The following is a 25,111-nucleotide window of genomic DNA, read 5'->3' as shown; positions in this document are numbered from 1 at the left end:
CCCCAGTAGCTACGTGGTCTCATCACTGCAGATGGATACCATCAATTCAGCTGTATCTTGTTTGTATTCGTAGATTCTTCTGTGAAATATCCCAATTTGAGCCTCAAGGATGCCACGGAAACGAAAAGCAATTTGTTCTGGTGGTGTAGGAAAAGTAGCCCTTCAAAAGGAGAGAGATGAAATTCCCCTGCTTATAAAATTAAAAAGGTAAAGAAAATGGGGCTTTGAAAAGCTTCAAGGACAGAGTCTTTTGTATTTGGCCTGACTGTGGACAGGTGACTCTGTACCAAACTAGAGGCATTTTTGAGGTTATCCTGGTTTGGATTAGCAACGTTTAGGCCTGTTAGAACATGAATTGAGGCTGGGATCAAGACTTTTCTTGAAATTGCTAGTAATAACAATGCCTCCATATCTGTGGAGTCTGTTTAAAGGAATACGATGAAAAGGGGGTAAAAAAAAAAGCTAAATGCTCAGTTGCTGCCCCTCTTAGTACTTTCAGATATCTCAAGTTCAGTCCAAAAATCACAAACAGACAAAATAAAAAATAACTAAAAGACCTTGTTCTAGAGTGTTTCATTTAGGGATCTCAAAACTACTTTTCCTGTATGTGGTATTGCAATCTCTGTGTTCAAAGCAAGGCAAACTCTTAAATCAGATTAGTTCATAGATAATGTGGCCACCTCTCTGTGGACTTCCTGAAAACTCAAGGCTCATGACATCACACTTTATAATGGAGGAAGACTGAAACTGTTTTTAAGCAAAGGAGGACTGTTAACAGAATCCTGTAATTCCAGAAAAGGCAATAAGAAACTTTAAACACACAACTTGAGATAAAGTAAGTTTGCAGTACTATGTATTATATCCTGCTTCATCTTTGACCACAGGGTAGGTACATTTCATCTGCTGGTGCTGGGGAAGCTGAGGCAAGATGCGGTGATGTTATTCCTCCCAGGATCAGAGTGTGAGGATAAACCCCACCATTCCTCACGCTGACCCCACCGCATTGGCCACCAAACTGAATGTTTGATGTGCTTAGCTTAGTTACTTAGATGCTTACAGCTAACTCCTATGAATCTCTTTTGGGGTCTTATCTTGGTTCTTATGGTGCTTATTGTGGTTGAGGCTATCAAGATTCAGAGTGTGTGTGAGTGGCATTTTGTAACTGAAAGGTGTTTTCCATTTCCATTTTGTTCATAGCCCTTGAATTAAGTCACCATGGAAAAATGCCAAATAATACACCCTTTTTTTGGCAAATAAATGTAAAAAAAAAAAAAACAAACCTTGATGCCTCAAGCGTATTACATGCTTTGCAGGAAATTCCCAGACTCTTACAACAAAGAGACAGCCAGGCACCGTATCAGCTTTTCAGAGCAGATCAAAATTGCAGTTACTTGCAGGAGTTGTGGAGCTGAATGTCAGAGCTCACCTCTGTGGGCACCACTCACAAGTGCCCTGGTATCAGAGATACATTGTTTGGCCACTGTTTAAGGGGTATTATTATATGAACCAGATATCCATGGCAACTTCAAAATGCTAAGAAGAAAAATTACATGTGCATCTATATGTGTCAGTTATTTCAAACTGGAGAGCCCTAGCATATAACATGTTACGGAGGTACTATTGCATATTTCGTTGGTAATAAGAGCACTTTTTATATTGGAATACTTGAATGTGTTTGGGGTGAATAGGTAAATTCCATCTCACAGCAAGGAATTTAGGAGTCGGGTGCCCTATTATACAAAAACTATTTGATTTGTGTCTATACAGCATGTTCTGATAAACCTAACTGCATTTTGATTAAAAGTGTTTTATGTGGGATCAGACGGTGTAAAGCAGAACTGCCCTAGACAAAAGGCTGAGCCTAGAAGACACATTATTAATAAAGTTGCTTGTGCTCTAGCAGAAGGATGTAAATTACCCAATCCATGTTCTCATTTCATTGCATCAGCCTTCAGTGCTTGTCTGGCACACCAGTAAAAGTCATGGGAAACTGGGCTCCTGTCCTGACGTGGTCCAGCATACAGTGAGGACTGAACAGCTTGCACATGGCACATGCCCCCAGGGCAAAATAAGGGGGACTTGGCCTTGCTTGTCTCCATTCTTTTCCCCTCGTTTCCCGCGTATTACCGTCTGAAGGGTGGGGTTCTCCCCAGGGAGACACAATGCCTTTGTGGTGTACCGGGACCGACCTCTCTTACATAGACTTCAAACTAAATTAAACTTCACATCCAAACAGCTCTGATTCTGGCGGAAAAAATTCAGAGCCAAATCTGGACGTCGCAATTCAAGGCCCTAGGACAGCTTAAAACAATGGTTGTACATGTACTGTGACTCATACTTGGGGTGTGAGTTGTTGACTCTCTTACTGTGACTGGACAGAAAAAAAACAACCAAAAAACCCCAAATCCAACCAGCTGGGGTCAGGACTCCCAATCTTGTCCTTACACTTTGTTCACAGATAGCAAAATCCTGATCAGAAGCTCAGTAAAGCTGATACAATGGGATCAGTGGGCTTTGGCTCATGCCACAGCTGCAGGCAGCCATTGCCCACTGACCTGGACCAGCGAGGCACATCCCTGAATGCCACTTTTGTTTCATGCCAGGGAAATTTTTTTTTTGATAAAGCTGATCAAAAGGAAAAGTTATTGCACACACTCTACAAGCCTGTCTGAAAACTAACTTCTGTAGCTTCTTTTTATTGCTCTTATGCCCTATGGAGTTCCTAGAGCAAGTTTTTCTTCCCTTAAGGATAAGAGAGGTGCCTGGATGCCCTGAAATACTTTTTTTTTTTAATTTTTTTTTTTGTCCCCTGGTCAAATGTTTTGCTCAAGATGGAATGATCTCCTTTTTCTCTTCCTGTTTACCTGGACCTTATTTCATGTGATTGGGCACTGGAGTATCACATGGTGATGCAGGAGTGTAAGTAATTTCCTTCCTCCTCCTTTAGGATCTCAACATTTTTATTGCATACTTGGATTAAACATTCCTTGTTTCAGACTGCTTTTTCCCTGCCACAACTTTTTGAAGACACCAGTAAAATTTGGACTTTTGGCATTTCTTGTAATGTAATATATAATTTTATCAGATAAATGTGGACTTCCTATAGAGCCTAATGATGTAATGGGGAAGGGGTGGATGAGGTGCCAAGTTCAGTTCACGAATGTTAGTAGTTTTGATGGCACAGTTCATGAGGGCAACCCTTTGGGGGAGTCCTGCATCACTTAGACGCAAAACCTCCCCAGTCTGGTGGTACAAAATTATCTTTGACTGCAACAGAGCCAAACTTTAAAGTTTTAGTTTCAAAAAGAAGTTGGGAACTGAGTTACTAGTGGTATATAGCCATGTGATCAGGAACCTAAATTTACAGCTTAAAGAGTTAACTGTGCAACATAGCAAAAATGCTCAGGAAGGCTCTGAAAAACTTCCCTTTTCCCCTCACCTTTTACTCTTATTTAATGGCCTGTGGAGTACTGCCTTTCAGTTATCCATCTAGGAATGCCTAAAACTTTGAGACTTCTTCTAGGACTTAAAGTCTGGAAATCATTTTATGGCTCCAAAGTCAGACTCTGCTGTTACTCAATATTTGTGTGGAGTCATAGGTGATTTATATGGCCTCTGGCCCAAAGACATTGCAATCTAAATTGAACTCTACAAGACAAGATGCTGAGGGAGATAACACCAAGCAAGGAAATGGAGGAGAAATCAGCTGGACAGGTTTACGGGCTGTTTGGGAAGTTCCATTATGCAGCATGTCAAAAACTTTTTGCATTTTTAGAAGTAGGGCAGTGATTAGCTTGTTATTATGTGGAACAGCGTTGTGGATTATGGAGCTATAGGAAATAGTCTTAAGGAAGGGGCTGCGTGAAGCCTGTGGGAGCAGATCCATAATAATCAGACTGTGTGATGCAGAAATAAATATCCTACTTGACTAGAAAGCCTGGGATTTTTTTTTTTTTTGCTGCACTGAAATGGAGCAGTGTATCGCTCAGGAGCATTTGAATCTAAGATGAACACGTGAAGCACCCAACCCTCTTGGGTTTTCTCTTCTAGTTGCTTTTGAATTCAACCATGAACTAAATAAAATAGGACCCTGCCTCTCCTGTTCCATAAGCATCAGCTCATACTAAAAATAAGTCTTTCCATAGGTTAGAAAAAAGACCACTTTTATTATTTACTCTTACTTATTACGTTTCCTTTTCTACTTTGGGTTTCTGAAAATCTTCTGACTTTTGAAAGACTTTTTTTTTTTTTTTTTTTTCCCCCCCCAAACCCGTTTGTGCTTTGCTTCTTTTTATCATATTCTCTACATCAGGTCAGACTTTCTGTAACTTTTGTTGTCCCATGCTTTTGGACTGGTGTCCTCAAAAGCTCCAAGCCCTCTAAATCGTACTTCTTGAGGAAGCTACCAGTTTTATGTTCCTCACTCAGAATACCAAGGACTATCTGCACTGCACTGACACTCTCGTTACAAGGCAAGATCAGTCTTTTAAATGCACATGTAGAGTTCAGCTTTAATGTTGTTTTGTGACTATCTGGCATTCTTTCTATGTACGTGTTTCTATTTTATCAAGCATATATTGCACTTTGTAATCCTGCGTGCTTGCAAAGTATCAGTCTTCAGCCAGGGAAATAACTTGGATATCATTTAATTTAAAAAATGACCTTTTTAATCTGAAAAAGATGACGCATGTAGAAATAAACAAGAATAATTAGCCGCAAAAAATGCCTCTCCAACCTGGGATAAACAGTGTCCTGGCCAAATTACACCTATAAGCAAATTGAAAGAGATTTCTTAAAGCGCTGAGCACTTTATTTCTCAAACAGATGACTGGGTTAACTCTTTGTCTGCTGTTGACCCTTATTTGTTCTGATGTCTTATAATATGTCTCTTACTCCAGAGTGCTTACATGCAGCATGACCTATGATATTCCCAATGGTCTGGTCTCCTAACAAGGGCATAATGCTCCACAAGTTAAATGGAAAATCAGGATAGTTTATCTACCTCGTTCTCACATCTAGCCGAGGCTTTGATTTTAATAGGAAATTCTGCTGGAGGAAGGAGTATCTTACCTAACAGTCATGTAAAAATTCAAAATGTGAGAACGTTCCTACTTTATTTTGATGACAAGAGCAAGGTTTATTGCTAACTCGCAATGGGAGTTTTCCATTACCCCAAAGTAAGTATCAGCATAATACTCTGAAATATTTTTCTGGTTCAGTCAAGTTGGCTTTCCATTATTTACTGGATGATATCGCTATTCTTATTCACTGTTAAATCCAATTTGGGCTTCTGGGCTGAGGGTGCCAATTTTGGCTAATCTGACACATTCATTTTACTGTATTGCAAAATACACAAGAAAGCATGCCCCTGGCCACCCTCGTAGTGCTGGACTCCATCAGACATCTTGCAGAGCCAGGCTGGGTCTCCTGGGGGATGCAGCCCAGGGTAGGGGGGAAGGGAAAGGAGCGTGGAGGGCGACAAAGGTGGCCTCGAAGCAACTTCACACCCTCTGTTTTCCTGCTGCTCCAGCAGCTCTTGTGGGAAATGTGATGGTTTGTGTCCTGGTGAGATGGCCCAAAGTAGTCTTGAAGAGCATGTGCTATGGGACCTTCTTTCTGCCCCTCCAGCCTCTGGTATGCTTTTGTGCTGGGGCTTCATGGGAGCTTGCACAAGACAGCCTGCGGTGTACTATGCCGTGCTCACCCAAGGGAATCAGCAGTAACAAACATCGCAATTGTTTGCCTTACTTATGGGAAGAATTCGGTCATTTATAACTAGATTGGCAAAATTTAGAGAAAGGGACTAAATCATGTCCTCTGATGTAGGTTTTTGTGGAAACTGCTGTTTGCTAAGGGCGTAGAGCCAGTTAGCCATGCTGCATCTCTCCCTGTGCTGGTAGGTGCGCGGATGATGCAGGGAGCATGTCTCACTCTCATACCAAACACTCAGTTTTTGGAGTGTGCAGTAAAATGCCGAGGGCCATCAAAATATTGTGGATCACCTGGGTGCCTCTGTCTGTGAGGCCAGCGGGCTCTGTGGTGGGCTGCAGGCCAGAGCAACGGCACACCACGGCTCCATCACTGCCCCCTCACCTGAGTTTTCTTTCAATAGAAAGCAGGAGGTGTCGGATGGACTCGGTGCAACTGAGGCCCATCAGCATCCAAGGCAAAATGTGAATCTGAAGCTGGGAAGTGCTCTCAGTATCCCCAGTGGAGTCAGATCTGCTGAGACCAGAGTTTGACTGGCTTCATTATACCATCCTTGGCAGAGGCTTGTAGATGTAGGAAGGAACCACTTGTGATCCTGGAGCATGAAATATGAGCACAGCTGGGGGTTTTTCTCTTCCTACTGCTTCTGCTTGGAGCCGAAGCAACATTGTCCTAACTCATAATTTATGGCTGTTCTTTATAGCAATAAAAAAAAAAAATTGGAAAGAAGCTTTCTGGCACCATTTGCTGAAGTTCTCTTTCTCTTAACACAGTCAAATGATTCATAATTAGAGAGAGTAGTGTACTTTACTCACTCTGTTCTGGTTATACAGAAACTCATTAAGCACCATGCATCCAAGTGCACTGTTTTATGTAAACAAGACCTCTGAGAGAGATATAGATGTCTGATAAAGATGAAAAGGAAAACAGAGTAATACCAGGCCACATTAATAATGGCCATGTCATGTTCTTAGAAAACAAAAGTCATCTGCTGTGCAATTATTGCACACTTCGCAGCAGGATGGGGGCAAGGTAAAGAACAGATGTATATGGAAAGGCCAGCTATAGATTTTAAATCTGAATGATTTAGTTGCAGCTACGTTTGAAACTTTGCGTGATTTTCATTCTGTTATGAAATGGGATGATCTCTGTTGTGCTCCCAAATGCTTAAGACTGGTATTTTGTGAATGTGCTTTACTGAGACCTCCAGGATGCAGTTGTATTTCACTCTGAATTTGTCTAATCTTCAGCAAATGAAGCTGGCAGAATTTGTCTTGTTATGCCTAGGTAGGGTTTAGATTATTGATGCGTTTAGCTGTGGCCTCTGCTGTTAATAATGTATTTAACTAAATGGATAGTTCAAGTTTAAAAGTCTTCCTCTGTCTGTGTCCAGTGGTGGTGCCGTGTGGATGGTTTGGGCTCTCTGAAGTAGCTTAGCTTTTCACTCCAAGAGGCAGCCTCACCTCAGCCTCACAGCCCTGCCGTGTTCTCTGTGATTTTTGGACAGGGCAGCCCTCCCGAGCTGAAATCAATTATTGCTCTGCTTGCTTCAGGTATTTTTTTTTGCATGTGCTGTGATTCTTGTTTCTGTAATTCAGAAACCAGAAAAAGTACAGGAGGAAAAAATGAAAGTAAAAATGGCTCGGGGAGGCTTTCAACACAGCTTTGTGGAATGGACAGAATGAGGTTTTTCCCTGTATGATGAGTCCTTTGGTTTGCTTAAATATCAAAAAAGGAAGTCAAACCCCCAAGCTCCATGACCTGTGGAAGATTATCAGACCTGCATAACTTGAAGTATCCAGGTCTAAAGACCTTAAACACATGTATAATATAGTTATACATATATAGTTTAATATATAAGGATGGTTATAGAACATAAATCTATATATGCATATATACATATACTCTTAGTAAAATAGTGTACTCTTTTCTAGTAAAAAGCAGGGGTTTGGGCTTGACCAGTTTGAGAAGATATAATACGTGACTTCCACAATATGACTTGCTCCACCCCAAAATAAGCATAATTTAACTTAGAACATGTCATTAACAGCAGTTTTCATTGTACACATAAAGCAATGTAAAGGTCAGACACTTCCACTGAGACTAGATAAACATGCCAGAAGTATGCTAGCTTGAATTTTAACTGAGGTGATTTTAAAGGCACAGTTTACATAAATGCTTATACTAGTGTACTTATATGAACTGAGCCATATTAACTTTTGCCATAGATAATCGTATAGGCTTGGTGAAATATCGGCTGTAGGCACTTACGCCATGCCTTTCACTGACAACGGTTCTCCAGGTGAGCTGTAATAGGCCTGATTACCACCAGCATGGAAGGAAATGGTTCAGCCTCTTTGACTCTCTTCTTACAGCAAAACTTTCCAAGTCATTTCCTGAATAAACTGGTAGTTTCTTCTCTGCTCTGTTTTCCACAGAGTTAGTGGCTGTGGCTGATGCTACGTGTTCATGATCAAGAGTTCGCAGAGCTCAGTCTTTATGTACGTGATCACAACTTGTACTCTTCAAAATGATAATGAAACCTCATTATAGCAATTGGGCTGTTAAAATAAAGGCATGCTGAATATGACCATAACGGATAGATTTTGGCCAGTCCTTTTTCATGCCCTTCTAGTGTAAATGACCTGCTCTTCTAAGTTGCTCAGTGAATTTAGTTGAGCTTGCTTTCTTCAAATTGTTGTTAAGCTCTCTTTCTATTCGTTAAGTTTTTGACAGTGTCTGTAGAAGTGACTACAGTGCTCTTGTCTATTAAAATATCTTCTGTCATAAGTGCTTATCACTCTTTTTCTGCATCTCTGTGGCCAGAGGCTAATGATTACAGCAGTGACAAAAGGTTCTCAATAAAACTGAAAAAGTGTCTGCTTATCCCCTGGAGGCAGGACAGTCCAAATTCCCAAAAGACTGAGTTTCAAGGAGTCCTCTGTTTTCAGTTTGGGTCTCAGAACAGGTATCTAAGAACTCTCCTGTAATCCAGTTGTGGATGGGAATCATAGCAGAAGGCTTACCTCTAGCCCATGTATTTTCTGTTATTGAAGATGCATAAGCAGTAGACTCTCAGCGGCTATACAAACGTTCCAATAAAAAAACCAGTAGCTCTCCACGGCTGCCTGTGAAGGACACTCAAGGAGAGAGTGAGCTATTGCTGGAGTGTTAACTTGAATGGGTTGAGCAGAGATAAGATAAAATTTGCTTAGTAGAAAAGTACTGTGCTAGTGCTAAATGATTAGCCGACAGTTCTGCTTGACACAAAATGAGTCCCTCAGTTTGTACTTGCTCAGCTTACATGTAAAAACTATGTATTTTCTAGCTGCTGGCCTCCAAATCAGATGAGATGTCAAATGAGGTTTCTCCTGCCTGAAGTCTCAGTCAATGGAGATATGCACCAGGTGAGTACACTGAACAACATTGAACAATTTTGCTCTCCCAATGAGCTGCATGTCAAATTTCTCAAGTGGCTGGCAGCCATCAGACGTGTATCTTGGAGAGCCAAGGAAGGGGAAGCAGTGGATGCAGTTCACCAGCAGGAGATGATTGTGGCCTCTCACTGCAAAAGCAGGAATGGAGGGCACATAACCGTGTGCCAGAGAAACTTAGCAATACTGGCTGCTGCCCTTCCTGCTAACCCGCTTCCTTCTGCAGCTGCAATTTTGGACTGGCACAGGAGCCACGTGGTTGCTGAGCTTTGTTTCTGGCCATATGATTCATCCTCAGCCTGAGAGTGCACTTGAGCTGCTTGCAAACTGCACATCCCCAAAAGGCAGATCTTGACAATCCTTGCACTAACCTACGTCTGTGCTTATGAGACTCATAATGTGGGAATCACCTCAACAGAGACAAATGAAGCCAACGCTCACTGTGCTTGAAAATCCTCTTTTCACTGCTAACAGAGAGACACTTCCTCCCTTCTTTCATTGGCTTTATGATTCTTCTCCTTCCTGTATTTCTCTCTTTATGCTGATTGATTACCAATAACATGCAGCTTTTTGGGAGAGGAAGCTTTCAGCTTTTTTCCTGAGCTTGATGGGTTGGATCTTGAGGATTTTGTTTGTTTATTGAATATCCATGACCCAGATGTCTTGTGGGGAAATCTACTGATAAATTAGACACAACAAAAGTATTAAAGATGATGGGTTGCTCTTATTTCAGTGCAATGCTGTTATAGAACGTAATAGCAAAATCATACATTTCCCCTGCTGAATTCTTTCAGATATAGTCAAGTGAGTTGCTGGAAAGATTTTGAATTAAGTACCCAACTCCTGGTCAAATTGAAACTGAAAAACCAAGAAGTTGATTTTGTTTTTTAATTGTTTGCAAAGATTGAGGCATCTTGAAGTATGCCACTTGAACAAAGTGCCAATATTTTCTAATGGAAGAATTGAAGTGGGGCCTGTAAGTAGGCCTTTCGTAAGTATCTCCAGAGGATTTACTTCAGTCACAAATCAAACGTAACTAAAAGTAAGAAATGCTGCATGCCCATAAGATCCAACCACAATGGAGTTAACAATGAATTGATTTTATGCTAAACTGTGTTACATCCCAAACCAACAGCAGAATTCAAAACCACTTCTACAATGGGAAACATTAATGCAGCTGCCTGAATAGGATTTTTCCCTTCTCCGTAGTTGGAGTGCGGCATACGTTTCAAAAGACAGGGGCTCTACTTTTGCCAAACAAATTGTCATTTTGTTGGCAAGTTTGAAGGCCAGAAAAATCAATTAAGAAAGAAAGGCAAACAGGTCATGCAGTGGCAGCAGAATGGCCATCCATACACACTGGAAGGCTCTTGGCACAAATCTCATAGCCGCAGAAATGCACCAGGGGTAGCTTTTACGGTAGCCCTCGTCCCCTGTCCCAGCCCCTCTCGGCTCCCCGTTCTGTTGAATAGGGTACTGTGAAACAACTGACTTTTCCACCCAGCGTGGTAAAATCCAAAGACCACTGTATCTTTGACAGTTGTGTTGCTGCTAATCTTACAGATTTTAAAATAAAAATGGGAAAGCAGAGGATAATTGGTCAATTTGTAGCCAGGAGGTGGTACTTGTTTGAGATACATGCAGATTATGCTTTTCTCTACCAGTGCAAAAATCCCAGCAAATGATCTGAAAGAACAACCGGCACTGGGGTGAGGATGTGTGTGTGTGTGTGTGGTGTGCCTGGTAGGGTTTTCTACCCCCTCTTGCAAAGCACAGGCCTTAATGAGTTCCAGGGGGACACCGGCTTGTCAATCACAATATACTTTTCAAGTAATAGTCATCTCTGCCCCATCACAGAACCACAAGGCATGAAATAATTAGAAAGCCCAGAGTAACTGCTCTGTTTTACAAGAGCAAAATCCTTGTGTGGATCATTTACATAAACTTGTCACTTCCCATTACACTTCTAATGCAAGCTGGGTAATAATCATGGGACCGGGAGAGGGGAGGTCAAGGTATGATGCTCGTCCATGTTTGAAGCACAAGGTACGCATGTGCCCAGCTTTCCATCCCCCACTGAATTAATGTAAAGTATCTTTTATTTTCCATTAAATAAGAACTATTCATGCTGCTATGGTAGCAGACCATGTGCAGCCTCCTCTTCTTAAGAGAGAAAAAAGGCTTTTGCGTCAAGCCATTGTTAGGGGAGAATTCACTTTGAGGAGCATTTCAAAGCTGATCCGATTGGGGAAGGAATAATGTTAAATATTTGGTATGAAATATTTATAAGATGCACACACGAACATCTGACAAAGTAGCCTGGAAAATACACATTCTCGTCTTTGACAATTTTAGCTCTTTCTCTCTGAACGAGAGGGTGGAGAGAAGGTGCATGGGTAGTGAGAATTGTGTATGTGTATAAATGCATCTAAACACACGCACGCATACACACACGCAGAGGCAGACACACTTGCGTACAAACGCCTGAATGGGTTGATGGGATTTAAGGCAATCTGCATCTGAATACTGCTCTCCAAAGATGGTAGCAACGAGGGCTTGCTGAAGTCTGTTTTAATCATTGTGAACGAGAAAGCTCTACACTAATGCCTATCGCGAGGGGCATCTGTAGAGTAATGGAGGCGAGGACTGCTGCCGTTGCTGCTGTTTTCCAGCAACCATTTTGTTGGTGTTCTTTGCAACTGTCGTAGGGCACCATCTGCATTTCTGCCATGAGAAAACAAGCCTCTGCTTTTTGCATGAATTGGCTTTCCCCACATGCACCCCTGCATGGCTGTTTTGTTTTATTTAAAAAAGAGTACAATTAAAGATGAGCAAAGAGCAGATTTGCTTATAGGCAACCAGAATGGTATTTTTTTTTAACCTTTTCACCTCTTTTGGATAAAATAAGGCTCTTTTTTTTTTTTTCCAAGGGTCTGAGAGAGGCTTCAGAAAAATGGGTTATCACCTCATTCTCAGTCCTTATGACAAGAGATAAAGAGAGAATGTAATGGCTCACTCCTTATGGCAGTCACAGGGAAATGCACGGGGATGGCATATATTAAATAACCAGGATAAAGGAAACCATGTGATCTGCTTTCCTTGTAAGGGGATCTAATAGCTCTCTCTTAGAAACCTTATTTCCTTTTCCTTTGTTTTTTGTTTTGAGTTGTGGGGTTTTTGTTTGGTGGGGTTTTTTTTTGTTTGGTTTGTTTTGTTTTTTTGCCATGTTCCTTTTTTGCCTGTCCCGCTTGTACCAGTTGTAGGCTGCTGTTATTCTCTGGTGTAAATGCCTGTCTGGTTTAGGCTGTAAACAGGTTGGAGCAAGACCTTTCTGTCTATAAAGATGTTTTTTATGCATGCAGCGCTATACACATATTAATTAATAGCAACGGTCTTGATGAACTAAAGGGCCATATATTTCTCTTCCTATGGGCCGGGGATTCACTCTCCCTTTAAAAATTGCTGGATCAAATGCCCCAGGCAGGGTCTACGCATTTTACAATGTGTTTTTATGTGAGCAGGCAGCTCAATAGCAAGGCAGCATCATTTGCCTCATCTGCCAGCTTTTGTCTTTGAGTGGAAGTGTGGGGCCTGGTGAGAGGTAGGATATGAACTGTGTCCAGACTCTGTTCCGTATCTCCGAGATCACCAAGAGGGTGAGCATTGTTGATGGATTTAAATCAGCTTTTTCTCCCCTTGTGCACAACAAAAGTCTAAATCCCTTTTCAGGCCAGATTGCTCCATTTCGCTGCATGGGCTAGGCAGATTGGAAACATGTTTGTCACTCAGCTTTTCTCCCAACCTAATCAGTAGACACTGGGGTGGTGGGATTTCGGTGCTCAGTGTATCACCCTTTAATCTACGGAGTTGGCCTTTAAAAGCTGCTGCTATGTGTGAGCTGCTGCTGTCTTTCATTTCTGAAGACAGATATAAAAATAATGTTAACCACGAGCGTAAGCAGAGGGTTTAGCAGGGATTTGAATCTAAAATGTGATACTTAACACTGGCCAACTTGATTTGGTCCAGCAGAGCTGAACCCCTTATTCTGTTATAATAAAGTGTGTTGTATATGGAGAGGATTGCAGTGGGATTTACTGCCTCTGTGTTTTAGTTCTGCTGCTGAATGGGCCTAAATGGGGAATAACCATAGGCCGCAGGGAGCTATGGTTGGAAAAAAATGCCTGGGCAGACCTGTCTGCAGGTTTCAAAGGTCTCTCTGGTAACACCACAAGCTCACCAGTGCCTTTGCATCTGCTGAGGTCTGTAGTGTGCCAACTTCATCTGTGACAGGTACAGCAGTTCTAAAAGGACAAATCATCGCAGCAAGCAGGCGTAAAGAAGCAGGTTTGCTCTCATGAGTTTGCAGAGGTCAGCAGGATGCTAAGAGGGAGAGTTATGTGATAGATGTGATGAAGGATGTTAAAAGCTTTAGAAGAGTGTAGGCTCTTCAGGGCAGAGGCTGCACCTCTGTTTACACACAAACAAGTATCTGTATCTTCCACACATGTACCCATTGTGCTAAACACAGCCTGAACCAGATAGTGACTGAGTTCTCTAGATAAATACAAGGTATTTCCTTCCAGGAAAGATGTATTTCATTGACTAGGTATGCATTAAAATTTCTAATTTTTTCTGCCACCAAAATATGCTGTGGATAAACTGCCTCACATCCCCTTGGACCACACCTGTACTGTTCTGTGGTATTGAAAGGCACCAGTACCAGTCACACACAGAATTGCATCTACCAGCCCCATATAATGTCCTGTATGGCCCCTGAGAAGCTGGGGTATGGAAGGAATGTGGAACTGGACACTTGGGAAGCAAGGGTGGTTCAAAAATTCAGACCAAATGTTCAAACTTAACGCTTTTTTGCAGGGAGGGGCTGGCCGGGTGAAATAAAACAGTTTTTCAGGAACCCATTGAGTTCATTGGCATATGGGGAGGAAGGTTTTTTGGTTTTCCTGCCAGTCTGCCATTGCAGATTCCCACCAGTCTGCCCCGGGGGTGTCAGGTTCTTGCCTGGAGCTCTGACCTTCCTGAAAGGACAGGAAACTTTTCCATTTTTCTCCTCTTCTCATAATTTAAAATACAGAAGAGTTTTGAATGAAAGTTCCATTTTCGGCAAGCTTGAGTTCTTTCTTTTTAGTGGTCATAAGCTATGGCCAATTGTTTTGTTTAAGTGCTGAGTAACTCCTTTTAGTTTTGGCTACCCAAGGACAGCAAGAAAAATACCAGTCGTCTTTCAGAAATCCTCCTTTGTTTTTGGGAAAGGACATAGATTTTTCAAGACTTTCCAGATTCTCTCTACTCCTAGACGAGCTGGAGGACCATAAAACAGGCTATAAAAAGGCAATTTTTCCCATGTGTTTGTCCTGGTACTGATTGTCCCAGCCCCTATTCCTGACTGGATTAATAACTGAGAATGTTTTCAGTAAATTTCAGTATCCAAGTCCAAAACTTCTAATGATATGAACATTGTCAATACCTACGGCAAGAGCCTTTGGCCTGTTTATGAATAAATAATGATCTTTTTGAAGATGCCATTCCAGTAGGTGAATCCAGAAGTGGGGGCTGAGGATTTTGGGGTCTTGCTGGCTTGGTCAGTAGCAGAGAATAATTGAGATAGGTCCTAGGCAGGGTGTTTGAACAGCAGGAGCACATTGAGAGGTCACGAGAAAGAAGCTAAAAAAAAGAGACAATGTGAGGGGATAAGCCATATCTCTCTCTCTCTCAAAAAAAGAAACTTTCATTTTTTCCAACATAAGAGTTGAAATCCTGGGCACAGTATACATAATGGTACAAGTCCAGCTGGCTGGTGGTACAGGGGTTTAACCCAGTTCCCTGGTGAACCATGTGCAAGGAATCCATATGAGGACTGTATGATAGTGAGAACCTGGTTCCAGCAGTGGGAAGCAGGGAAAACATGTGGTCTCCTAGCTGATCTCTCTCTTTTAAAGCAAACTGCATACATACACACGTATATACATATATATATATATATATATATATAGCCAATTTAATTAAACAAAATTCCTTACAAGCTGAGACTGCACAAGACAAGATTCGATCAAGAACTGCTTTTTTTCAAATCCCATGTTCAAACATAAGTCCCTAAGAAAGGAGGATTGGATATTCTACACAGAAAAATGTTGGCTTTTTGAACAGATCGTTTATGGAAGGTTTTAGTTAAATCATCTCATTGATTAACAAAGATTTGGGCTATGCCTGTGTGAATCACTGATATTACAGCTTGGACTGGCAACTAAATGGGAAAAAGAGAAGAGATTCAGCTCAGTTTAACTGAAAGTTTTAACTAAAGTTAAACTTCAGCTGAGTAAAAACTTATACTTTTTTTTCCCCATGAGGACGTGAATGGATTTTTATCATTCAGGACAAAATACTCAGCATCAAGTGTAATGTTTTGTTTTATGGCACTTTTAAGGAGAGGAAATGACAAAGTAGATGCAATCCCTTTCATCCCAGAACCTGGTGATTAGGGTACTTATTCTGTCTGTGGGAGGCCAGGATTACGTTCCTTCCTCACCTTGAGGACATTTGAATCAATATCACTCAGATATTAGGGCTTTATTTAGGTGGAGGAGAGTGAAGTTCTTAACTCCTCTTGTTCTACTTTTATTGAGAAAATACTTTGAATATTTTGGAGGCCATGGAGAGAATATTTTTATGGCTTAGTGCACTCACCTAGGAGAAATGAGATCTGTGCTCCAGGCTGCGTTACACTGACTACTTAATTTAAGAGTGTAAATGTCTCCTGGAGCAGGGACTGCAATCCTTTTCTGCTTCCCCCAAGACTCGTCTAACTGTTTAGTGATGAAGTTATTTTGTGCACTGAGCCCTAATGAATGATTTATTCTATGTAAAATATAGCAGATTGAGCAGGAGAGACTGAGACAGCCTGACCCCAGGCAGGCAGTCTGGCAGGTAGGTTAATAACCTGGCAGACACTGGCTCATAGGCTGTCCAGGCACAGGCAGAGATGGGACCCAGCTCTGCCACAGCCTAGCCTACTGCCTGAGTGACAGCTCTCCAGCTGCTCTGGAAGACTTAAAAATCTAGCAACAATTCTCTTTTGTCTCTTTCTTTTCTTTTTTTTTTTTTTTTTTTCCTCTCCCACAGACAAAGCTAAAAGTATTGGCCCGATGTTAGAAGTGGCTGCGGGCAGATAAGAAACCAAGGTTAGCCAAAAAACCTTTTGCCTGTTTGTTTTCTTGACGTCCTAGTCACAACTACAACTTGAAAAAGATAATAACTGATAGTTACCTTGATTACTTGGTTGGTTCTATGCTTGAGAAAGGAAAACTGAACTTTAGGAAGACCTTAGGCCTTCCTGTCATCAGACCAGACATATACTAAAAGACACTGGGACTATAAAATGTATAAAGACAGAAAGTAAATGAGCTTTCCAATTACAGGATCACTTTTTTTCTTTATTTCCCTTGTTTCTGGGGCTGAATCCTGGGGCAGAGCTACATGAGGCAGTGCAAATAGCATCATATTAGCAATGGAAACATTTTTAATCAAAGAAAAATATCTCAAAGATACTGTCAATGGATTGGGGCAGTTTCTTTCCATCTGGGGACTGAAGGAAAGGAGGGAAAAACCACTAAAATTGTGGTAAGGGCAATTCTATGTAGTCAAAAGGATTAACTGGATAAGGACTTTGTCACAACTTTAGACTGTATCTTATTCCCTTTCTTGCCTTCTTACTCTCTTTGAATGAAAAACACTGAAAGTCAGATGAATTTTATCACTTTTTCCCTGGTTTTGCATTATAAGACTTTCTTCTGCTCTCATGTTAATGCTTACCCTGCTTTCTTCTCAAAGCATAGGTCCCTTCCAGAGTCACTGCCATCAAAAGATTCCCTAGCAGAGAACGATGCCAAAATAAACTGCTTGAGGTCCCACCTCCCAAGACTCTCAGGAATCCCAGCAGAGACTGATGAGTTAGATTTGGCACCCATTTTGTATTTTAAATATATTATTTTTCCCCTCTAGGTCATGGATATTTAGACAGATGTGTTTGAGAGATTTGCAAAAATTGAGGGAATGACAAGGTTAGCTTTGTGCTAAGTGACCAAAAAAAAAAAGTCATTGCCGCAGCAAGTGAGCAAGACATCAGGGCCCAGCTGTTCTAGGCTGTGATGGAGTTTGTTTTGGTCTTTCTGTTAGTAACAGACTCCGCTCAGCAGAGGTGTTAAGACCCTTATGGCCTGAATTCTTGCCAGTGTCACTCCTTTATAACAATACTTTGCACCTTTGTATTGCCTGGGATGCTAAAGTATTTGCCAGGCCTTGTGAGACACTGAGCTGGGCATCTGATACCACCTGTGAAAATCCTACTCGTAATGGCTACACTTTCACCTCTACACTTCTGCTGGAAGCAAAGCTCTTTTCCTAAGTGGAGGTGTGACTTATTGCTGTGGGTGCCAGAGAAGGAAAGCCTTTTAATTGAAGTGTTACACCTGAATGACTGTTATTGCTGCAGGAAAAAAAAAAAGGGGGGGGGGGAACCCCTCTCATTGGACCAACAAGTAACTAATGAGGCTGTCTACTGAGGAGCAGCAAGAAAAGCATTTCACCTTGTCTTGTTTGGTTTGGCAGAGCTGGAGTGCTCATAAGAGGCGAAGCTGCTACAACTTGCCTCCCCTGCTCCCGGAGCCGCACAGCCTCCCCTGCCAAAAGCGCTCTTCCATCGCAGTGCGCGCGGCAGGTGAGTGTCTGCCAAATGACAAAACACAAACCTCCTAATGAGCAGCTGAGGGTAGGGTGGGGATTCCAGATAGAGACAAATCTTATGTCCCTCAGGAGATCTGGAGCAAACCGATCAGTATAAGAAGCATTTCACTGCTAATTAAGTCTTGATCCTTTGGCTTCACTTAAAACAGTTTGAGAGTATATCAAGTTTGAGAGCAGGTGCTGACTAGCTTGAAAGCGCTGGTCCATCAAATCAGGTAAGGGTTTTATATTCAGAAACTCCCCTAAAAGAGAGAGTGTAACGTGCGAAGTGATAGATATACCCAGGCCCTTTCAAGTATAATGCATTATTGACAGAGTTATAATGCTTCTGACTTTCTTTTATTCCCCAAAATGCTTGCAAAATTCCCCTCTGCTCTGAAAGAGCCTCCTCTGTCTCATGTTCTGTCCTCTTCGTTTGTGCGTATGGAATGAATGCCGAAGGAGGCATAGCCAGGTGCAGCTCGGAAATCCCAGGAGTAGTTGCTTCTGTTCTTCCTGCCTTGGTTTGGAATCCAAACCCAAACAGGAAAGTCTGATTTTAGAGGAGTTGCCACCTCCATTCCATTGTCTTCAAAACTTTCAAAGATTAAGAGAAGAAGAAGGTTGAATGCATAGAACATCTTCTCGCCAGGTGCCAGAATATTTAAAAGAGTGGTCACCTTCTCTTAGTAGCTCTTAGGTTTTCTTGACTGACCTGAATGAAGAAAGGCCCAGGAAATGCGCAAGTGAAAAATAATTAGCTGCGTACGCAGTGGGGAACTAAGAGAGGTCATTAAAAATTTGGGTTATGTTTTTCTGTAGCTAAAAAACTTCTTTCTTAATGATCTCAGTGCTACAGAAAACAACAAAGCAGGTTAGAATAAATAAAAAGCTGTGCCATGCCTCCCTGCTGCTATGGCTGCCTGAGGACAGAATGCGGACTGGTACATACTTACAGCAGCTTGCAGTATGACCAGCTCCAAGTGCTCCCGATCATAAGTTGCCTTAAAATCACAGTTGAAAGATACATTTTCCTCATAATTTTCTCTCTGAAATTTGGGTGTCTCCGGCTCACTTAAAAAAAAAATAAAAAAAATAAATCTTTCCAGTGTCGTAGTACTGTATTCATGGGGCCAAAAGGATTTGGTACCTATCTCATCAGTTGAATGAAAAGCATATTGAAAAGACAGAAAAACACTTGCAAGTACAGCAGTCATTCTTTTATTATTCCTCATTGCATTGTCAGTGTTCTGGAAGCGAGTAAGCACTCTTTAAAATTTCTAGTATGCCTTCAAACTTCTGCTGCTCATACTGAGAATCAGAACCTGCTAGTGTACTGGTGGTCAATACTGATAGATGGATTTTCTTCACCATAGGAAGCTTTTAAGTAAGATATTCCCTCAAGCGTTGTGGTATTGGTATAGTTACCAGCTTGCTTCTGGCCTTGTGGAATTTGACAGATAGCTGACAGTTGGCAATTTCTTTGGAAAGATGAAGGAAGCAGCACAGGGATGTTTTCTTCCCTTCTTGCCTTGTCATGAGAAATCTTTGCGTGGCTTTCTCAGTCTCTCCTATTGCTGTGTAGGGCCCTTCTGTGGCTTGAGGTGTGTGGTGCTCTTAACGCTTTATGAGGTTTTTCACACTACAGGCTCCTGAACAGTTGACAGAAGGCTAGTGGGCCAGCTTCTGTCTAAATTAATAGCATTGTATGGATGTAATTGGAAGCAAGATGTCACCCTGCAAGAGATAAACAAACTTAGTCCAATGTGCCTTGTACTGTGTAACAGATCCATGTTCTTCAAGCTCCACTAGTAATGTGTCATTTGCCCAAATCACTTATGCTGATTTTCTAATGAGGACTCCTGGTGCTTCTACTCCAATCATAGTTCTTTACTACCTGAAAACAGAAATCTTTCTAACTGGACAGAAATAGGACTTAATTTTCTATTGACAGATCTGTTATAAACCATCCATTAATGAGTTATGACAGCTATATCTGCTGAAGAGTATTTTACTGAGTATAAACATTAACTGTTAAACATTAACATTAAACATTAAACTGAAGTAAACAGAGTTGCCTGGTATGTTGTGTGGTTGAAGTGTAGTGTGACAAAAATTACAATATAGGAGTGCATATCAAGAGCATCCCTATTTAGATCACAGAAAAGTGTGGCATCAGTGCAGGTCCATTGTTATTTAGTATCTGTGGTTTCCTGAAGCAATTAGGTCTAAATAGTTTGCAAAGTGAAGGATGTGTGGAAGACTCCTGAGAACCTCTTCCATCTGGACCACAATACTACAGGACCAACGTGGTTGAGTGAATTAGCCTATTGTTTTCAGCAGGGGAAGAAAAAAAGGGGGTTGGTAAATTAAGCAGAACATCCGACAACTCTAAGCCTTCAGTTCTGGGGGTTGTACCTTTCATTTGCTCTTAATATGGAACGCTGGATGATTGTTAATGTTGTGAACCTAGAAACAGAAGTTGGGAAGGAAATACGAACATAGGATTGTGACTCTCCAGTTAAAAGGCATCTGTGATGTCAGTTCTGCTGTAGTCCCTTTGTGCTCCAGCAGTGAGGATGAATGCTGCTTAACATTTATCTCCATAAGTTTGGTTTTGAGGTGGAAGGACTTGAGCATGAAGCTGCAGTCGGGGAATGCGTGCCTTCCAACCCAGCTCCTTTGAGGTAGGGACCAACTATTTCTAGCTGCAGAGCATCACTGACTCCTTCCCTGAGGTCCTTTTTGCCAGATGAAGGTAGCATGAGACATCACAGAGCAAGAGAAAAGGCTTGGTGCCAACTTGTAGAAACATAAAATACCTGTGGGTTAGGAGATCTAAAACTCATATGCAACAACTGAAACGTGGAAAGTGACCTGGAAAGCCCCATGAAGGCATTTTCTGAGCATTGTCAGCCAGTTCAATGTGCCCTTTAAGCACTGCCACCATATAACCAGTAATCTGTGGTGCCTTGCACTATTTCTTTCTGGTTGTCAGAGTCATCCTTTGGATCTAATTTAAGTTAGTGAGGCTGTTCTAATGTGAAAGGGATAAGAAAAGGGCACGAAGCTTGCTTAAATCTTTTCCTCTTTTCCTCCATTCCTGCATTTGGCAGAACTTAGTTGAAATGGTGAATTGGTGCCGCTGTCTCTATTGCTTTCTGAAATGGTTAGTGCACGAGTCAAACTTTGGGAATGTCTAAAATTGACCCTTTTAGCATGTCTAAAACTGAGCCATTGAGCCCAGACTGCAGTCAGACTGAGTGGCTCGGCCAGTGCCACGTCAGGTATTGGCAGCAGAAATAAGGCATAAGGCGTTCATGCTTACACATCCCTCGGTTAAAAGACCGTTCTTGCTTGAATTCACTGAACTGTCTTCTACACTAGATTCTCCTGCATAAGTCTGAAAATAAACTATGCATCCAAATTAGTGTTAGAGGCCACTGTGTCTTTCCCAGCCAATACTGCCTGAGGCCTTTGATGCTGATCAGGATGTGGATAATTTCCTGTGAAGGTGGAAGACTTGCACAATACTCCTCAAGTACTAAGAAATAATATTTAAACTGTGGTTGTTCTTATTCCACAGAAGTTTAAAAACCTTGTTTGAAGCTGGTGTGCTGGAGGAAGTAAGCTAAAATCAGCTCGGTTCTTCCTTACCTTAATTGCAGTCCTTTCCTTGAAAGAGGAGAAAAGCCCACAGGTTGATGTACTGCTATCAGTTTTTGGAGGAGCTGAACAAGCCCAGTAAAATGTTAAAGCAGTCAGCACTCTCCTCACCTCTCTTTTCCGGCCTGTCTCCGGGATGGAAACGCAGCACATCCAAGACATGGCAAATGTCCAGTTGCTTGCGAGGCCATGTCCCCACATTTGAGCTTGGAGCTACCAGCTGGCAGTGGCGGCAGCCCTGTGCCGTCCGGGTGGTTACAACCAGTGGCTTTGAAGTTCTGCCCTTCAGCTATCTCCTGTTGCATGCAGCTTGTGATACATGAGTGTGTGTCCTGCAGCTGTCACCATTTAAGTCAGCAGGCATTTGAAGCAATGCTGGCCACCCCGGGGAAAGGGGCAAGAGTTGAACAAAGTGTTCATCTTCAATTAAACCATTGGAATGCTAGTGCAGAGTTTGATTCCCTGCCACTTTCTCCTCTAAAACCAGTGTCATGTCTAAGCTTTTTAATAGAAAAGAAGAGAGGCAGCTGCTAAGGTCTGCTACTTAGTATGGGTTTGAACCGAAGAGGATAATCAGTAATGGTGTCAAACAGTTTGCAAGTGGGACAAGGTAGTGACTTCAGTAAGCTCCAGCTCCCCTGTAGACTGCTGTCTTCAGTTTGAAACTTTGCTGCTGAATACGTCAGAGGAAGCCAACACGACGATATCCAGGCAGCTAAACCGGCAGAAGGGTTTTAACAAGTTTGCTTGCAGTGAGCGAAATTCAGCTCCAGTGCAAGTGCAATTCCTACTAAAGCCAGTTCTGAAACTGCTGCTGGAGACAGGCTGAAACCAGAGGTTCAAATCTTTGTCTTGCATCGCGCTTTCTGGGTTGTCTTCACCAGGAACATCTTCATCAAGCGAAACATAAGCAAGAGGAAAATATGACCCACCTGGCTGCTGCACCCATTCAGTCTTGGGCTGACTTTGCTCAAGTATCTCTTTTTTTGTTTTTCTTGCATATTGAGTATGCCTGCCTATTTTGAGCCACAACAAAAGCAGTAACAACAGACTTTGACACCTGTGTTTCCTCCAGCTGTGAGTCTCATCTCTTTTCTGCAAAACACTTTATCCGCTTCAGAATGCGGGGCTGGTTCCCAGAATTACAAATGCCGCTCTGCAACAAATGGTCTCTTCCTTTGCTTTATCTGTATGAGTGTGTGCTTTTTGGTCTCATTTGACTGTTTCTATGAACTTTATGTGCTTCAGGGTTTGCCCCTGACTTACGGAGTGAGTTTGATACAAATTGCATAACAAAACAATTTACGGTGCAGGTTCACATGTTTAAATCCATGGTTATGTTCTTAAGGATCTGACTTTTTCTCTCCCTTACCAGCTGTCCTCCCTTAGTGACTAGCGCTGATAACAGCCCTGCTGAGAAAGCAAATGGCAGAACGCAAATTACTTCTTAAAAAAAAAAAGAAAAAGGTGGGGGGGAAGGGAGTGAAGAAGCAAAAAGGAAAAGAGGGTCAGAAAAAAAGTTATTCTGAAATGCAAACTGCTGTTTATCCTGAGTAACTGGACTGGCAATCTTTGATAAGGCTGGAATCGTTGCCACCAAAATGAGTGGAAAATGTTGTTGTCATTCACAGCAGAAGAGCAGCAAAAGAATTCATGGTATGAAAGTTGTCTGTCTTCTAGTGCATCTGTATACACCATGTGCTGGGCCACTTGGCAGGCCAGGAGATTATGTAAAAAAAAAAAAAAAAAAAAAATCTTGGGAAGGCTGCTGTCTTTGTTTAATATATCAGAAATGCTATTCCATAACCAGAGCAGCAGTTCTTTATTAGGATTTTTAATACAGGGTAGGGAATATACCCAGGAGAAATGAAAGCTGTCCTGCTCCCATTTCATGAACTTTCAAAAGGCCACTGAGGACAGAATCAGGAAGATATGGTGGGCAGTAGCATAAGAGTAACTTCTGACCCACACCCTACTCTGTAAAAAGTCATTGACCTTTGCAAAAAAAAGTAGACAACCCGAATAAAATCAGAGCATGTGGATTTTACCTGCTGAATTGCAGCAGGAAAAAATAGTACAGGTAGAAGAAAAGTCCTTGCAGTGCTCCAGAGATTCTAGCCAAGAAGCCAGGAATGTGGGATGTAGTAGAAACTTCTTGGATAGCTTTGAAAATCTTACCATTAGTTTCCAATGCTGAACCAAATTTAGGTCAGCCTGATCCACCTGCTTCCCCTCAATGGGTCTGAGCGAGGAATTCTGTCTGGGTAGACAAGTCTCCCAACCTAGATAAATAATTATATTCATTTATTATAATTTAATTAAAACAGGAATAATTTTACATCACAAATTAGTTGTCACTACTTTTATTTTTTTTAGTGTTCACATTTAAGTCAGCTGGAAAGATCAAATAGACTTGTTCATTTCCCTCTTTGCTTGTAGTTGTTTTTCAGTTCACTTCCTGTTCAAGTTCTTATACACACTATGTTTTGCTTTTTATTTTAAACCCTACTGTATGTTTTGAACAATATTATTTAAAGTGTGTCTAATCCTGCAAGTTTCTTTTGTGCCATTTGTGGTCTGCTGGGCTTTCCTGACTCTTGCAATTATTTGGAGCCTGTAGGATGTGTTGATAACTTCACACGTGCAAAAGGGTTCACTCTTCTCGTTAGGATTTTTTCATTTGGGAGCTATCTGATCCATAGTACACCCACCATTTTAGAGCCCTGAAACCCGATTTATAAATATGAACAGACAGCAGGTGATTAAATTTGGAGAACCGCTACATCATTGTTTTGGGAATTAATAGGCAGCCTGGGACTCATTTAAGCTAGTCTTTAAAAGCCTTTGTTCTAGCAAATAAAAAAGGGTGATCCTGCTTCAAATAACTTCTCAGTCTACTCTCAGCCATTCCTTTCCAAATTTTGCAAGTATACTTCCCTTACCCTGGCGTATTTGTGCATAGATAATAAAAAGCTCATTCCTAACCTGGCTGCATCTTCTAGTCTCTTTATAATACTTTGCTATATAAAGTGCAGAACACATACCAGGCTCAAAAATTTATTTGTAAAGGCTTCATAGTCTTTACCTGACCATGTATTTAGATGGTTCCTCCCACAACTAACAATAAGAATTAACTCATCAAAAGATATCAACAGAAAGTTATTTCCATACTGGGTGCATCAGGTAAGCCCGTACTTTCAGGAAAAAAGTATTAGCTCATGTATTTTGACAAACATGGTAGAATTATTATCCCATTACACCCAGTCTCCACAATTTCATGTACTCTGTGACAGTGTTGCATATACTTATAAAAGCTATTCTTAAGCAGCTTACTTCCTCTTACTTTAATTATTGCACAATCTGAAAAACGCTACTATCTTCATACAGAATCTCATGTAATATGACCAGGAAAATATTTAAAGTTCTGGCTTTTTAAACCACTTGAATTAGAATGTTGTTTTCTTTCCACCAGAATAATACAAAAACATGCAAAAAGTCTCCCTGCTTTATAGGTGACAAAAGTGGTTTTTACAGAACTGTATGAGCTTTCATCTCATTTGAATTTT

At 41.5% G+C, this 25,111-nt stretch overlaps 1 protein-coding gene across 1 annotated transcript in view; it reads left to right on the top strand.

Moving 5' to 3' along the window:
- Window positions 1-9,042: 9,042 nt before the first annotated feature.
- Window positions 9,043-25,111, top strand: part of RPL34 (ribosomal protein L34) — a 121,663-nt gene continuing 105,594 nt past the window's right edge. The window contains exon 1 of the mRNA XM_074589395.1: window positions 9,043-9,116. The gene's annotated coding sequence lies outside the window, so the exon portion shown is untranslated. The remainder of the gene's footprint in view (window positions 9,117-25,111) is intronic.

This window comes from Larus michahellis, chromosome 5, assembly GCF_964199755.1.
Source record: "Larus michahellis chromosome 5, bLarMic1.1, whole genome shotgun sequence".
Lineage (NCBI taxonomy): Eukaryota > Metazoa > Chordata > Aves > Charadriiformes > Laridae > Larus > Larus michahellis.
Note: the sequence above shows the minus strand (reverse complement) of the source record. Positions and strands in the feature narration are given on the sequence as shown.